Consider the following 12,281-nt stretch of genomic DNA (forward strand, 5'->3'; position numbering starts at 1 on the left):
ATCTTTTCTGATAAAAACTTAATTTTGGTAAACGGCATTAAGGTCAAGCAAGAGTAAACCAACATCGGAAAATCATTTTTGTAAATATCTTTGTGTTTTAAATTTGTCGTAGTTTATTGATTTTAGGGGGAGTAAATCCAAAATCTAAAAATCCAAAAATATCGAAAAATTTCAAAAACACAAAAACAATAGAAAAGCAAAAATGAGTTTCCTGGCGAGCAAAAGAGAAAATGATAGTACATCAGTGGTCTATCCAAACCTCTTTAAACCTTAAATGAAAAACGATAAGCAACTCTATATAAGATGTATCGGTAGGCTCACAATCATTTTAAAGTGTGCAGGGTGATATAAATCTTAAATCGACTGAAGACCAGGTGGGAACCATTCATTGGCATATGGTCTTAGTACCGAAATATCGTTTGATAGATTGCCGAGGTTCTGAGATATTCGGTCTTTATGCTGCTTATCATCTGGGTATCATGGTTGTATCTTTTACCGAAAAATAACGGGGACGCAAGTCTAGATCTTCCATGATACTATACATACGTGTACATATTACATATTGCATTCGACCTCAATAAGTGATAAACAATCACATGTCCATATCAAATAAGTGATAATATATCACATTTATCCGGGAGTCAAGTTCGTCTCTCTGCTGTACGAAAGTACTGACCTGTTCACGGACTTGCTCCTGTGCCCTCATGCATATAAAAATCAAGTTCCTCATCAATAAGTGATTATATCACATAGGGCTTGTTTTCAAATCAAAATAAGTGAGAATCTCACATCATATACGGTCAAACAGATGATAATCGGTATACTCACCGGTAAGATGAACTCTCGTGCATACCTTGATACAGGAATGTGTCGTGATGTGGATGAACACCGGTCGGTAAGTATAAATCATACCTTAACGTATCTCCTCGCCATGATTACATCTGATAAGTTGAGCTTAAGTGGACAACAATACCGATAATTGTTATAGGATGCTTATCTTAATGTTAACTAACTGAACAACAGGAGCGTTTGGCATGACCGTACACTGATATGATTCTCTTACCCTCGAAACTCGCAAAAAGAATCTCTGTATATATTTATTTACTGCTTTCAGTCTTTACATTTGAAAAATTCAAAAATACCAAAAAGATTTTATTTCTGCTTTATTTTCGATCGTACGATGTTGGAACTCGAGTCTTCGTTACCTGAAACCTGAACGAAAACCGAATTGACTAAATCTTCATAAACGGTCGAAATTTGCATGTTTTGAAAGTTAAAGACTAAAATTGACAAATTTATTAAACTTTCAACCTGTCGGACGGTGTTTGATTGTGACATGGTCATTCGCGTGTTATTTGTTTATGTTAACTATATTCCAAGCAGTTGTTCTCATTACGCGTTTAGATTTCTTGCATGTGCAGATTCTAAAGGCTAGGAGAACATGGTCGATGACAAGCTTCGGATTGAAGACATGACGTGAAGGCACTCAAATGATGAAGATGATCGAGTTGCCACTGGCCATCATCAACACCACAAGGATCTTAAGCATTGAAGATCAAGTCATTCACGAGCATAACTCAAGGGGGAGCTTATGTTAAGGGGGAGTTTGTCAACACACTTCCTACATGATACGGGTAGTTTGTTGATACACTCTCTACTTTCAAGACGTGAAGACTTTAAAGATCCTCCGACATTGAAGACTTGAAAGGACATCAGAGTCTTGAAGACATGAAGATCAAAGATGATCAAGATCGAGACAAATCTGCAAACATCGAAGATCGAGACAAAGCTACAGCGAAGGGGGAGTTTGTTGGTGCACTTGTGTCTGTACTTTGTCTGTATTCAGTCACGATGCAAACGATGTCCTTAGTAGTCATGTAAGTTTGACCAAGTCAACCGTCCTCCTGGTTTGACTTGGCAAAACAGTTTGTATATGGTTGTCTATGTCGAAGGATAAGGCATCGAAGGATAGTGTAAATCCTTCGATGACCACGAAAGATATGCTTCGATGGAAACTAATAGACCTCGAAGGATACACCATCCTTCGAGGTGCCGGTGAATCCTTCGATGGCTTTGACATCGATAGATGATCCTTCGACCATCTATCGGATCCTTCGGTCAAGACAACCTATGCGGGGTATATATATACCCATGCAATGTGTGTTCATTAGAGGGAGACACAAGTGACAGAAAGATACACTCGAGAGATTGAGAGCATTCTGTCCAGGAACACACACACACTAGAGGGTTTGCAAAACTGATTTGTAAACATTGTGCTTGTAACCGGAACCTTTCATTCGCATTAATACAAGTGGTGTTAATCGGTGAATCTTTGTGTGTTTGTGTTTGTGCTTGTTTCATCCCGGTTTGCTCACTAGCTTGGATTCCGCACTTGCTAGTGTGTTAGTATAACAAGGTTAAGGTTGAATCTCATCCTCCGAGAGGGACCTACAGAACATCAAATCTCCTGCCAATGCTAAGGATGTCTAGAGGCTAACAGGCAGGATTGCAGCTTTGAGCAGATTCATATCGAAATCCTCAGAAAAGTGCAAGGAATTCTATGATATCCTGAGGAAAAACAAGAAATTTGAGTGGACTGAGAAGCATGAAAGTGCCCTAAGAGCTCTTAAGGATTACCTATCATCGGCTCCTGCCTTGATGAAACCGGAAAAAGGAGATGTGTTATCCTTATATCTTGCGGTATCCTCAAAAGCAACAAGTGCCGTCCTTGTTAAGGATCACGAAGGTACACAACATCCTGTCTATTATGTAAGTAAGAGTTTACTTGATGCTGAATCCAGGTATTCACACCTAGAAAAACTTATCCTTGCATTAATTATGGCATCAACTAAATTAAGACATTATTTTGAAACTCATGCCATTATTGTTAAAACTAATTTTCCAGTTAAGAATGTACTCAAGAAACCTGAAATGTTAGGAAGGATGGCTAAGTGGGCAGTGAAGCTCAGTGCATATGACATAAGATATGAGCCCAGGACAACCATTAAATCCCAAGCATTAGCTGACTTTGTGGCAGATTTCAGTAGTGATTTGCAAAAGGAAGCTGAATTAGAAGTCCAGCAGCTAGAAGAGACCAAGGATCCTTGGATACTCTATACTGATGGATCCTCAAATGTCAAAGGCACAGGGCTTGGAATACTACTAAAATCGCCACAGGGGGACATAATACCCCACTCTATAGCTTGTGAGTTCCAAACTACTAACAATGAGGCTGAATATGAAGCCTTGATAGTTGGTTTGCAAATTGCTAAGCATATGAGGATCATGTATCTTGAGGTACATGTAGATTCATTATTAATCACTAATCACTTTAATGGATCCTATGCTGTTAAAGGTGAAAAGCTAACCAAATATTTGGAGATAGTCAAAGAATTGGCACTCTCTTTTGTTTCCTTTAGTTTGACACAGGTACCAAGGGAAGAAAATACAGAAGCTGATGCATTGGCTAATTTAGGATCATCCTTGAAGATCCCGAAGGATATAAGTATCCCCATTATCCATATCCTGGCTCCTGCTATCGAGGATCATGTGGCTATGGAAATAGGAGAGGATTCTGCAATTATCCCTAGTGAGGATACTCAATCTCATTCAGGATCATGGATCCTCCCAATCATGAGATACTTACAACATGGAGAGATTCCAACAGGAGAAAACCCTAGGGCTTTCAAAATTAAGGTATCTCAATTCACAATTTTAAATAATATGTTGTATAAGCGATCTCTTGCAGGACCATATTTAAGATGCATCGAGGATCCTGAAATCCAAGAAGTTTTAAAAGACTTCCATGAAGGAGATAGTGGAAACCACACTGGGGGCAGGGCATTATTCTCAAGGATCCTGAGGACTGGATACTATTGGCCAACTATGAAGAAAGATGCTGTGGAGTATGCTAAGAAGTGTGATCCTTGTCAGAGACACAACAATATCCTTCACCAACCAGCTGAATTTTTGCATCCTATATCCTCCTCTTGGCCATTTATGAGATGGGGTATGGATATAGTTGGTAAGCTCCCTAAGGCACCTGGTGGAAAAGTGTTCATGCTTGCTATGACTGATTACTTCTCCAAGTGGATAGAGGCTGAAGCTTTTGCCCAAGTCAGAGAAAAGGAAGTTATATTCTTCATTAAAAGAAATATTATAACTAGATTTGGTATTCCTTCTGAAATTATATGTGATAATGGTTCCCAATTTATTTGGGGCAGAACTACTAACTTTTGTGACAGTTGGGGGATTAAGATGATAACATCAACACCAGTCCACCCACAAGCTAATGGTCAGGCAGAATCATCCAATAAGATCATCATCAATAATTTGAAGAAGAAGCTTGGATCCAAGAAAGGGAAATGGGCAGAAGAGTTACCTTATGTGCTTTGGGCTGATAGGACAACCCCCAAGAATGCTACAGGCCAGACTCCATTCTCTTTGGTATTTGGGGCAGAATCAGTGATCCTTACAGAAATGGTGGTCCCAACTGCTAGAACAAGTATTCGTGATCCTGAGGAAAATGATGAAAACTTGGTTCAAGACCTAGATACTATAGAAGAAATAAGGGATCTGGCTAGGATAAGGATGGCCAGTTATCAACAACGAATGGCTGGTGCTTACAACAAAAATGTTCGGATCAGAAAATTCCAAGTTGGTGATATGGTACTAAGGAAAGCATTTCAGAATACCACCAATCCTGCTGATGGAAAGTTGGCTCCAAAGTGGGAAGGCCGTTATTTGATCGAAGCTAAGGCAGGAAAGGGGGCATATCGATTGCTAACAATGGAAGGTGATTTACTACCAAGAGCCTGGAATGCTGTCCACTTGAAGAAATTGTTTTGGTCAAAAATCACACAAGGATAATGCAACCAAACTTTATGTAATCGGGGAATGATGCTTGGTATGATGAACAAAGTGAAGGATCACTCAAATGTAAAATGCACAAGTGACACAAGGATTTATACGAGGAAAAAGCCCTTGATCAATGAATGATCTCCGGCATAAAAAACCTCAGGTGATGGAAACTACCGATCACCAAACTTCAATATAACAAATACTGGTTACAACTTCGGATGGTAACGAGCTAGGTACAAAGATCACTATAGTGTCGTATGCTAAAGCGTGTGAGAAATGTGTGTCCTCTTGCGAATGTTCAAGAGTACCATTTATACATGTGTGTGTGTGGTTCTATTTTAGGCAAATCACCTAACTACTAGCTCGTTACCCCTTTAGAAAATAGAAGTAAATTTAGCCTAAATAATCGCCCTTAAATTGTGCTGAGTTTCCATATTCTCCATAACGTCCATCTTTGATTATGCGTGTGCGAGATTAGTGTGACAGATTCCTTGTTTACGTTGCTAAGACCAGATCCAACTCGTAATTCCTGCAAGATAACATTAAATCCAAAGAGAACAGTTGTTAGTGTGAGGATCCTTAGGATGATCCGTGATCCTGATCCTGGAGCTCCTCTGAGGATCACTATCTGTCAAAGAAACAAGGATCACTTGTTAGGATCACATGTTAGGATCACAGGTCATAAAAATCCAGCCCTAACAATTGCCCCCAAAATATAAGGAGTATTTATGTAATATAAACGAGTTATATTCTACTGAATCTTATCTATAACTAACTCAACGGATATATAGCCGTTAAGGTGGAACTATCCGTTGCGGTCTGACGTCATGGAGGTGACAGCCCTGCACAATCATGATTATAAATAGAAATAGGGATAGGATCGAATGCATTTAAATTCAAAGCAACTCCCTTTATAACCGTATTCAGAAGATCAACCAGGTATTCTCCTTTTCATCTTCTTCTCTCTTGCTCTGTTTTTCTTCTTCTTCTATTCTTCTGTAAAAGATGTTGCTCCAGAACTCCCCCTGCAAGGATCTGATGTGTGTAAAATGCAACATATAAATCACATCAATTAAGGCATAAAACTAACCCTTTTTAAGTACTAATGTTGGAAAAAGAGTGTTTTTGTCTTCCTTTTGTATTTTCAGGATGAAATGAGCTCAAAATCACAAAAGAAGCAAAAAGACAACTAATTCTAGCATAAATACAAGAAAAGGAACAAAAGTAGACTGCCCGGACCCTCAACGGCACCTCCCAAGGCAAAGAAGAGAAAACAGAGACTGAACACGCCCCGTGTCCAGCGAACACGGGGGGCGTGCCCAGGAAGCAGCAGAAAAGACAAACCAGTAGAAGCTTCCATTGCCCACCACGGGGCCGTGTCCAGCGGGCACGGGGGCGTGGTGAAAGTACAGCAGGCGCATTAATTGTAATTGCGAATTACAATTAATGAATAGAGAGAATGTCAGACGGGCACGGGGGCGTGTCCAGCGGACACGGGGCCGTGCCCAGCCTTCTGTTCAGCCTATAAATAGGGGTGCTTGGCTTCATTCCATTTCATCCCTTGGCACACCACCTCTCTCACACTTCATCCACCACCCACCACCACCATAACACCATCATCCATTGTCCATCGTAGAGTGTGTGAGTCGTCTCGGGATCCAAGATTGATAGTAAGAGTTCTTGACAATCAAGGCCATGTTTGCCTAAGTCTCTTACATCACTTGGTGAAGACAAGTGTTTAGTATAATACTTTTTATTTTTAATCTTTTGCACTTTTTATTTGGTTTTGTATTAATGACTTTAATAACTAGTTACTTATGTTGAAGGTGATCTTTCCTTATCGTTTGTCCGTGGTGTCTTGGCGTTATTTTACTGTCTATATAAAATAAAAGATTTTCACCATTCATATCTCCACGGTCTATATGGAGGTATGTTGGCTACCTGGTCGGGGGTTAAGGGAACGGTTTGGTAAGGGTCTTGCCCTTGTTCAGCGTTTAGAGGTCCTGCTTGGGACCTGGGTCAAATTTAGTAGGATCTCCTTCAATACCCATAGGTATTGGATGGCGGGGATCCAAACTCTTTGACCCCCTCATAAGTTAACTACTATTAATACTATAACCCGGCTATTTAGGACTGTATCCCTGCTGACTCAGACTACTTAGCCGAGGGTAACGTCACCGCCGAAAGCGGGGCCTACCACAATTTGTATTAATAACTTAATTCATTATCTTTCAATAATCCGACCCTTTAGGATTGTATCCTTGCTGACTCAAACTACTGGGTTGAGGGTAACGTTGCCTTCAAAAGAGGGGCCTACTACAATAACTAAGATAATCTCTTAAACAAGTGCAAAAGTGCGAAAATAATCAAAGGTTATGCTAATACACGTGTCGGATCCAAGTGGTTCATCTTGTCTATCTATTTTTATTTTATTTTATTTTATTTTTCAGCATTTAGTTAGTTTTTATTTTTCTTAGTTTAAAACATTTTTCTCACTTTTTGATTTGATTAGACGTTGAGGATAAACCGGTATTAAAAGCTCTTGTGTCCTTGGACGACCTCGGTATCTTACCAACACTATACTACGTCCACGATGGGTGCACTTGCCCATATGTGTGTTTAGTGTTAGTGAATATCGTGTTTTATAAATTTAAAACTTTGCTAAAAGTGTAAAAGGGGGCTTAAATATACATCAAAAATATATACACACCGACACATATCAAGTTTTTGGCGCCGTTGCCGGGGACACAAGGATTTTAAGAAAGTTAGGAATCAACGGCCTAATCATATTTTTATTTTTCTTTAATTTTTTAGGATTTTTTCTTAAATTTTCAGCTTCTGCAGAGCTCAGCACGGGGCCGTGCCTGGTCGGACACGGGCCGTGCCCAGCATCGTTACTGGCAGTTTTTGTTTTCCAAGTTACAGAAGGCTGACCACGGGGCCGTGCCGGTGCAACACGGGGCCGTGTCCAACTTCCAGTAACTGGGATCTGGAAAACAATCATTGAAATTCCGACCACGGGCCGTGTTCACTCAACACGGGGCCGTGGTGAACCTTCTGACCAACATTCTTTTCTGTTTTTAATGCAGGACTTGGAACCCGACGCCAACCTCACGTAGTGTATGAGCTCCAGTTCCAATAAAGACATAAAAGAACCACTAGAAGAACCCGAACGCTTTCTCAGAAAAAGGTTGAGAGCCAAAAACCAAGAGAAGGTTTCGGGTGATCCACCTCCAATGGCGGACCTACGTACCCTTATGGATTATCTACGACCCACCGTAGGTAATCTAGGCGCCGCTATCAATGCTCCGAATGTCGAAGCCAATAACTTCGAACTTCGGCCACATTTGATACAAATGCTCCAAAACTCCGCAACCTTCCATGGGCTTGCGGACGAGGATCCCCATCTACATATAACTAATTTCTTGGAAATATGTGATACCTTTCGGATCAATGGAGCATCAAACGACGCCATCCGCCTCCGTATGTTTCCCTTCTCACTAAAAGACCGAGCGAAAGCTTGGCTCAACACCCTCCCAGCTGGATCGGTAAACACCTGGGATGAACTAGCCCAAAAATTTCTATATAAGTATTTCCCCCCTTCTAAAACTGCTAAGTTAATGGCTGAAATTAATACATATTCACAAGAGGACGGGGAATCCTTATATGAAACTTGGGAAAGGTTCAAGGAGCTATTACGCAAGTGTCCCCATCACGGCCTCGCAATATGGCAACAAGTATCCACTTTCTATAATGGATTGTTGCCACACACTAGGCAGACACTTGATTCTAGCTCCGGGGGACTTTTAGGTAATCGACGCCCACACGAAATATATAATCAAATTGAGGAAATTGCTCAAACCAATTTTCAATGGCACACCCCCCGGGGAAATAAGTCTATCGCCCCGGGCGCCCATAAGGTCGATGAAAGCACTTCTTTACAAGCCCAAATCGAGGCTCTTTCTTCAAAGATAAAAAAATTGGAAATGACAAAAACAGTCTCGGTTATGGCTTGTGAAGGGTGTGGTGGGTCACATGAAAATTGGAGTTGCATGAAAGAAACAGACGATCAACAAGAAATGGTAAACTACATTGATAATAGACCTAGGCCGTCGGGTCCTCCAACGGGAACTTACAACCAAGGATGGCGAAACCACCCAAACCTTGGTTGGAGGGAACCCGGCAATAGTAGTAACCAACAAACCCAACGAACAAACTTTCAGCAACCAAGAAATGAGTCACAAAATTTCACTCAACAACAAGGTGGACGAGAAAGGCTCGAAGATACTATATCTCGCCTCGTCTCTGACACTGATAAGAAAAACTCGGAAAGATTTCTACAATTAGAATCTAATTTTAGAAATCAACAAGCTAGCATTCAAAACATAGAAAAACAATTAAATCAAATAGCTCAAAACTTTTCCGAGAGACCGCAAGGCGCATTACCTAGCAATACCGAAACAAACCCAAAGGCGCAAGTTCACCTCATCACACTACGAAACCGCACCGTAGGGCCTGCAGAAGTACCACCGCCAACGGAAGAAACAGTACCGACACCTCTGCAGGAGAAGAACTCTCCTCCATCACCAGAGCCGACCAAGGCTCCTCGAGTTCCGTACCCCGGTAGGTTAATTCGTCAAAAGACAAATAAGCAATTCGCAAAGTTCGAAAGTCTGTTAAAACAATTGCACGTCAATATTCCTTTTATCGAAGTCCTAACCCAAATGCCCAAATACTCTAAATTCATGAGGGACTTCCTTACGCATAAGAGGAAAATTGAAAATTTGCAATTAGTTAATTTAGGCGAAGAATGCTCTGCCCTCGTGCTCAATAAATTTCCCCAAAAGAAAATCGATCCCGGAAGCTTCACGATTCCATGCTCAATAGGGGAATCACCCGTTCGCAATGCCTTAGCCGACCTAGGAGCTAGCATTAACCTCATGCCCTCTTCAATGTTCAAAAGGCTTGGCTTGGGAACCACGAGCCCTACAAAAATGAGCATACAACTCGCTGATCGATCCGTCAAATTCCCACAAGGTGTCATCGAGAATGTCTTGATAAGGGTAAGCAAATTCGTTTATCCAGCTGACTTTGTCATACTCGATATGGAGGAAGACACCGAGGTCCCCCTTATACTAGGGAGACCCTTCCTTGCCACAGCACAGGCAATGGTGGATATGAATGACAGGACACTCACCTTGAGGTATGGGGATGATGAAGTGAAATTCAGAGTTGGGAAGAGAATAGAAGATGACGACCCGGTCAATTACATGAAGGTTATTGATTCGAGCTTGGATGCTGCTCTCCGACGGTGTAACATGGGACGCCAAGCATCCCACTCAGAAAACATATAACCTCGCATTGGGTCTAGCCAAGGACCCTTATAAACGTGGCGCACCACGGAGGCATTCCGCGGAACTATCCTTAGTTTAGTTTAATCTTTTAGTTTTATTTTGCAGAATAAAACACACTCATGGTGGTAATGGATGAAAAAAGGAACGAGAGAAATGGACCCATGCACAAAGAACAGAGCAACCCGACACAAATCTCCATCACAGAAGGCTCAACACGGGCCGTGCCCAACCAACACGCCCCCGTGCTGAGCCACCTGCAGGAAAACACCCAGTTTAGGTAACTGGACACGGGCCGTGTTCAGCAGACACGCCCCCGTGTCCAGGCTTCTGTTTCATTCTCTAATTTTTGTTACTGGCACTTGACCACGGGGCCGTGCCCGGTCACCACGGGGCCGTGTCCAGGATGCCAGTAACATAAATCTTTGCTTTTTAACTTACTTTTACACATCCTAATCGACCAAAAACCTTATTTTTGGACACATTGAGGACAATGTGTAATTTAAGTGTGGGGGGATGCTAAAACCTTGAATTTTGCAAATCCTAAACACAAGCCTTACACAAAACTCTATTGGAACCGCTAAACACCCCAAATTTTTTCAAAAACTTTTTCATTTTTTTATTTTTATTTACTTGTCTTAGTTTAAGTTGGGAATAACAAGTTCTAAAAAGGTTATATTTTTACAAGTTTACAACCGATAGCGTCGTGATAACAAAGAACCAACATAAGAAAATTATGAAACGGCATAACAAATCTAGTTAAAAATTCGATTATATATACTTGATCACATTAAAAAACCCATTCCCACAAAAGTGAGTTTTGAGCCTTTATTGAGCATAAAAATATACATAGTTAGACTAAATGCTCATTTTTCGTTTCTTGTGTGAATAGCCGCTTGGTTCTTACAACTCTAGAACTTGCCACGACGATACATTCCCGGTCCTTACCAACTTAAACCCAAGTAAGTAAGTGATGGAGGCATTAGGACTAACCATATTTTTCTTTCTAAACCATTATTTTTCTTTTTTTTTTATCACCTACCCAAAATCCCCCTAGATAGCCCCTTTGAGCCTAAACCTTTCATTTCATTACCCCAAAACCCTTTTTACCCACCAAAAACCATTTTTATTTTTCACCCTTTATTTTAGTAACAAGCTCGGTTCTTCGTAAACTCGCCTTTTTATGTGATGAAAAAAAAAACAACAATGATGAAGTAAAAAACAAACAAAAGCTATATAAAAGCTTGTTTGGAGAAATACTTCAAAATAAAAAGTCGCTAAAGACAAGGTATTTTACGAAAACCGACGCTTTTTACGATTTTTCGCCCTTTTTACTAACCACTAACCCACCCACCCACCTTTAACCCAAGCCTAACCCTTCACCCAAAAGTCCTCTTGATATTTACAAAGGTAAAAAGTTAAAAAGGAGGAGGATTGATTGCTTGGCAAGCCTATGGAAGGCGTAAGTTCCATGCCGCTCTCTAGTGATTCACTAAAAATATACACCTTCGGCCGAGTGTTGAGTGATCCCCCGTGAGGTATGTGAACTTGTATATAAATGGAATTTTAATAAGGCATGCTATGCCCAAATAAGTAATTTATCTTATGAAACGTTCAAAATAAATCATAACGAATAGGATTGTAAATAAATAAAAATAAAACTTACAAAGACCTTGGATTCCCGACACTCTAGGACAAGCTAAAAACTTTCTCTTCTACCTATTCCATTTGGGAGTGTAAGCCACATTTAAAGAGTTTTGCTTGAGGACAAGCAATAGTTCAAGTGTGGGGGTATTTGATGTGTGTAAAATGCAACATATAAATCACATCAATTAAGACATAAAACTAACCCTTTTTAAGTACTAATGTTGGAAAAAGAGTGTTTTTGTCTTCCTTTTGTATTTTCAGGATGAAATGAGCTCAAAATCACAAAAGAAGCAAAAAGACAACTAATTCTAGCATAAATACAAGAAAAGGAACAAAAGTAGACTGCCCGGACCCTCAACGGCACCTCCCAAGGCAAAGAAGAGAACAGAGACTGAACACGCCCCGTGTCCAGCGAACACGGGG

At 40.6% G+C, this 12,281-nt stretch overlaps 1 non-coding gene across 1 annotated transcript; it reads right to left on the minus strand.

Moving 5' to 3' along the window:
* Window positions 1-8,474: 8,474 nt before the first annotated feature.
* On the minus strand, window positions 8,475-8,581 carry LOC118487804. The gene has a single exon (XR_004882747.1). It is a non-coding gene; the product is annotated as a small nucleolar RNA R71 (small nucleolar RNA).
* Between the last annotated feature and the right edge of the window lie 3,700 nt (window positions 8,582-12,281).

The sequence above is a fragment of the Helianthus annuus genome, chromosome 15 (genome assembly GCF_002127325.2).
Source record: "Helianthus annuus cultivar XRQ/B chromosome 15, HanXRQr2.0-SUNRISE, whole genome shotgun sequence".
NCBI classification, from domain to species: domain Eukaryota; kingdom Viridiplantae; phylum Streptophyta; class Magnoliopsida; order Asterales; family Asteraceae; genus Helianthus; species Helianthus annuus.